Source organism: Oncorhynchus gorbuscha, linkage group LG07 (genome assembly GCF_021184085.1).
Source record: "Oncorhynchus gorbuscha isolate QuinsamMale2020 ecotype Even-year linkage group LG07, OgorEven_v1.0, whole genome shotgun sequence".
Classification (NCBI taxonomy): domain Eukaryota; kingdom Metazoa; phylum Chordata; class Actinopteri; order Salmoniformes; family Salmonidae; genus Oncorhynchus; species Oncorhynchus gorbuscha.
In genome coordinates, this window is record NC_060179.1 from 85094669 (window position 1) to 85100937 (window position 6269).

Below are 6269 nucleotides of genomic sequence, written 5' to 3' on the forward strand. Positions count from 1 at the left end.
CACAATAGCCCATAATGACACATTTGAATCCTTTTTTAGAATAAGGCTGTAGCGTAACAAAAATGTGGAAACAGCCAAATGGTGTGAATAATATCGGAATGCACTGTATACGCTACCTGTTGCTGTCTTGGCCTGTATTCACAGAGCGTCTCAGTTTAGGAGGTGATAATATTGTTCATTACGATCCCACTTTAAAGACGCTTTGTGGATACGGCCCAGGTATCTCAAAGACCTTTATTGTCTCTACTGAGACTATCTTGGTTAAATAAATACATTTTTAAAAATGTTCTAAATGATTAGCAGATCCAGTCTCTCACTGTTGTTCTGTGATCTGGTTCTATTCACATGGAGGTGATGGGACAAAATATGGATATATATGTTATATAGGATAAGTAATCCCTCTCACCCCCCCCCCTTAAGATTTAGATGCACTATTGTAAAGTGACTGTTCCACTGGATGTCATAAGGTGAATGAACCAATTTGTAAGTCGCTCTGGATAAGAGCGTCTGCCAAATGACTTAAATGTAAATGTAAATGTTATATATATATATACACCCTATAACACAAGTCATTTTTGGAACAGTGCTGCCTTTTGTCCACTAGGGTGTGCTCTCTGACAAGTTTATCTGAAGACCACTAAATCAAATCAAATCAAATCAAATTTTATTTGTCACATACACATGGTTAGCAGATGTTAATGCGAGTGTAGCGAAATGCTTGTGCTTCTAGTTCCGACAATGCAGTGATAACCAACAAGTAATCTAACTAACAATTCCAAAAAAAACTACTGTCTTATACACAGTGTAAGGGGATAAGGAACATGTACATAAGGATATATGAATGAGTGATGGTACAGAGCAGCATACAGTAGATGGTATCGAGTACAGTATATACATATGAGATGAGTGTGTAGACAAAGTAAACAAAGTGGCATAGTTAAAGTGGCTAGTGATACATGTGTTACATAAGGATGCAGTCGATGTTGTAGAGTACAGTATATACATATGCATATGAGATGAATAATGTAGGGTAAGTAACATTATATAAGGTAGCATTGTTTAAAGTGGCTAGTGATATATTTACATCATTTCCATCAATTCCCATTATTAAAATGGCTGGAGTTGGGTCAGTGTCAATGACAGTGTGTTGGCAGCAGCCACTCAATGTTAGTGGTGGCTATTTAACAGTCTGATGGCCTTGAGATAGAAGCTGTTTTTCAGTCTCTCGGTCCCAGCTTTGATGCACCTGTACTGACCTCGCCTTCTGGATGATAGCGGGGTGAACAGGCAGTGGTTCGGGTGGTTGATGTCCTTGATGATCTTTATGGCCTTCCTGTAACAACGGGTGGTGTAGGTGTCCTGGAGGGCAGGTAGTTTGCCCCCGGTGATGCGTTGTGCAGTCCTCACTACCCTCTGGAGAGCCTTACGGTTGAGGGCGGAGCAGTTGCCGTACCAGGCGGTGATACAGCCCGCCAGGATGCTCTCGAAATCTGTAGAAGTTTGTGAGTGCTTTTGGTGACAAGCCGAATTTTTTCAGCCTCCTGAGGTTGAATAGGCGCTGCTGCGCCTTCTTCACGACGCTGTCAGTGTGAGTGGACCAATTCAGTTTGTCTGTGATGTGTATGCCGAGGAACTTAAAACTAGCTACCCTCTCCACTACTGTTCCATCGATGTGGATAGGGGGTGTTCCCTCTGCTGTTTCCTGAAGTCCACAATCATCTCCTTAGTTTTGTTGACGTTGAGTGTGAGGTTATTTTCCTGACACCACACTCCAAGGGCCCTCACCTCCTCCCTGTAGGCCGTCTCGTCGTTGTTGGTAATCAAGCCTACCACTGTTGTGTCGTCCGCAAACTTGATGATTGAGTTGGAGGCGTGCGTGGCCACGCAGTCGTGGGTGAACAGGGAGTACAGGAGAGGGCTCAGAACGCACCCTTGTGGGGCCCCCGTGTTGAGGATCAGCGGGGAGGAGATGTTGTTGCCTACCCTCACCACCTGGGGGCGGCCCGTCAGGAAGTCCAGTACCCAGCTGCACAGGGCGGGGTCGAGACCCAGGGTCTCGAGCTTGATGACGAGCTTGGAGGGTACTATGGTGTTGAATGCCGAGCTGTAGTCGATGAACAGCATTCTCACATAGGTATTCCTCTTGTCCAGGTGGGTTAGGGCAGTGTGCAGTGTGGTTGAGATTGCATCGTCTGTGGACCTATTTGGGAGGTAAGCAAATTGGAGTGGGTCTAGGGTGTCAGGTAGGGTGGAGGTGATATGGTCCTTGACTAGTCTCTCAAAGCACTTCATGATGACGGAAGTGAGTGCTACGGGCGGTAGTCGTTTAGCTCAGTTACCTTAGCTTTCTTGGGAACAGGAACAATGGTGGCCCTCTTGAAGCATGTGGGAACAGCAGACTGGTATAGGGATTGATTGAATATGTCCGTAAACACACCGGCCAGCTGGTCTGCGCATGCTCGGAGGGCGCGGCTGGGGATGCCGTCTGGGCCTGCAGCCTTGCGAGGGTTAACACGTTTAAATGTCTTACTCACCTCGGCTGCAGTGAAGGAGAGACTGCATGTTTCCGTTGCAGGCCGTGTCAGTGGCACTGTATTGTCCTCAAAGCGGGCAAAAAAGTTATTTAGTCTGCCTGGGAGCAAGACATCCTGGTCCGTGACTGGGCTGGATTTCATCTTGTAGTCCGTGATTGACTGTAGACCCTGCCACATGCCTCTTGTGTCTGAGCCATTGAATTGAGATTCCACTTTGTCTCTGTACTGACGCTTAGCTTGTTTGATAGCCTTACGGAGGGAATAGCTGCACTGTTTGTATTCAGTCATGTTGCCAGACACCTTGCCCTGATTAAAAGCAGTGGTTCGCGCTTTCAGTTTCACGCGAATGCTGCCATCAATCCACGGTTTCTGGTTAGGGAATGTTTTTATCGTTGCTATGGGAACGACATCTTCGACGCACGTTCTAATGAACTCGCACACCGAATCAGCGTATTCGTCAATATTCCCATCTGACGCAATACGAAACATGTCCCAGTCCACGTGATGGAAGCAGTCTTGGAGTGTAGAGTCAGCTTGTTCTGACCAGCGTTGGACAGACCTCAGCGTGGGAGCCTCTTGTTTTAATTTCTGTCTGTAGGCAGGGATCAGCAAAATGGAGTCGTGGTCAGCTTTTCCGAAAGGGGGCGGGGCAGGGCCTTATATGCGTCGCGGAAGTTAGAGTAACAATGATCCAAGGTTTTACCACCCCTGGTTGCGCAATCGATATGCTGATAAAATTTAGGGAGTCTTGTTTTCAGATTGGCTTTGTTAAAATCCCCAGCTACAATGAATGCAGCCTCCGGATAAATGTTTTCCAGTTTGCAAAGAGTTAAATAAAGTTCGTTCAGAGCCATCGATGTGTCTGCTTGGGGGGGGATATATACGGCTGTGATTATAATCGAAGAGAATTCTCTTGGAAGATAATGCGGTCTACATTTGATTGTGAGGAATTCTAAATCAGGTGAACAGAAGGATTTGAGTTCCTGTATGTTTTCTTCATCACACCATGTCCCGTTAGTCATGAGGCATACGCCCCCTCCACTACAACACATTTGTATTTTTATTTAACTAAGTCAGTTTAAGAACAAATTCCTATTTATAACGACGGCCTACCCGGGCGACGCAGGGCCAATCGCGAGCCGCCCTTCGGGACTCCCAATCTCGGTGGGATGTGATGCAGCCTGGATTTGAACCAGGGACTGTAGTGACGCCTCCTGCATTGTGATGCTGCGCCGCTCGGGAGCCATTCATGCTGGAAGACAGGATGATGAGCATTATCCAAGATGCACGACATCACTCTAAATCATTGTTATTCATTCTGACATTTTAATTCCTCTGATGGTAACCGAAGTACAACGACATTAGTTACACCAGCAACAACCACACGTTAAAATGTAACGTAGCCCGTCCAAGAGTCAATTATGCTGTAGGACATAATTGAAATATCTTATTTGACTAATCCAAATATTTACCAGTGTTGTGATAATAAAGATATAAACACGGCATTTGTTAAATATGGTGAGGATTATAATATAAGCAACCAGAAGTCCAAATATGGATTGAGGCACATTAAAGGCCCAGAGCAGTCAAAATTAAGTTTTCCCTGTGTTTTAAATCATATGATGAAACTAACACCGTAAAATTGTGAAAACATTTGATCAGTGTAATTTCAGTGTAATCAGTGTAATTTCCTGATAGCTGCTGGTTGAAAATACAGTCTACATAGGACTTTCCCTGGCGATGTCAACATGGTTAAGAGACCAATAAGAAAGAGAGTTCCAAACCTCTCTCGGCCAATAACAGCTAGTTTCCGGTTATCCCCTCCTCACTCAGACCACTCCCAGACAGTCCCAGCTAAGATCTTGTTTGAGAAGTCGTTTTTTTTTTACTCTACTTTGACCAATTTAAATACAAATCAATTACGATAATGTACTTAATTTTTACCCATAAATGATTTGATATTTATATACAAAATGGCTGCCTTGAATTTATTTGATTTGATTTGACTGTTTATCCTTTAAATATATAAAGTAGATCCTCTTCCTTGGCTCCGACCACAGTCTGTCTTCCAGAACTGACCTGTCCACGTCACCACACTTATCATTACCTGCAACCTACTACTGTACACAACCAGACTTTACCCTCCCATATCATATCTTTCTCCACAGGAGCAGCATCTTGATATACTGTACTGTTGTCAAAGGTTTGCTATCTGACGTTCTGTCACCAAGGAAGCACGGAGCTGCTTGTAGAATGTAGGAATTACAAATCATTTGTTAAATAATACATACGGGGAATAGAAAGTATATATACCATATACTATACCCTATACTACATACTATACTATATACTATACTATATACTATACTACATACTATACTATACTATTATATATACTATATACTGTACTATACCCTATACTATACTACATACTATACTATATACTGTACTATATACTGTACTACATACTATACTATACCCTATACTACATACTATACTATATACTATACTATACCATACTATACTATTATATATACTATATACTATACTACATACTATACTATACTATTATATATACTATATACTATACTATACCCTATACTATACTACATACTATACTATATACTGTACTATATACTATACTACATACTATACTATACCCTATACTACATACATACTATACTATACTATACTATATACTATTATATATACTATATACTATACTACATACTATACTATACTATTATATATACTATATACTATACTATACCCTATACTATACTACATACTATACTATATACTATACTATTATATATACTATATACTATACTATATACTATACTATACCCTATACTACATACTATACTATATACTATACTATACCATACTATATACTATATGCTATAATATACTATACTATATACTAAGTATATATAATACAGAATAAAACACATGTTTGCAGAATGGCTGAAACCAAATGCAGTGAAGGACTGTGTCTTCAACATAGAAATACACAGAGTTTACCAAACCATTTAGAAACCCCTTGCTGATACCGAGTTGCCCTCAGGACAGTCCCAATTCGTCAGTGTTGAAAGCGTTCCACAGGGATGCTGGTCCATGTTGACTCTACAAGGTGTAGAAAGTGTTCCACAGGGATGCTGGCCCATGTTGACTCTACAAGGTGTTGAAAGCGTTCCACAGGGATGCTGGGCCCATGTTGACTCTACAAGGTGTTGAAAGCGTTCCACAGGGATGCTGGCCCATGTTGACTCCACAAGGTGTTGAAAGCGTTCCACAGGGATGCTGGCCCATGTTGACTCCAGGGATGCTGATCCATGTTGACTCTACAAGGTGTTGAAAGCGTTCCACAGGGATGCTGGTTCATGTTGACTCTACAAGGTGTTGAAAGCATTCCACAGGAATGCTGGTCCATGTTGACTCCAACGCTTCCCACAGTTGTGCCAAATTGGCTGGAAGTCCTTTGGGTTTGTGGACCATTCTTGATACGCACAGGAAACTGTTGAGTGTGAAAATCCCAGCAGCGTTGCAGTTCTGGACACAAACCGGTGCGTCTGGTACCTACTACCATACCTCGTTCAACGACACTTCAATATGTTGTCTTGCCCATTCACCCTCTGAACGACACACGTACACAATACATGTCTCAATTGTCTCAAGGTTTAAAAATCCTTCTTTAACCCGTCTCCTCCCCTTCATCTACACTGATTGAAGTGG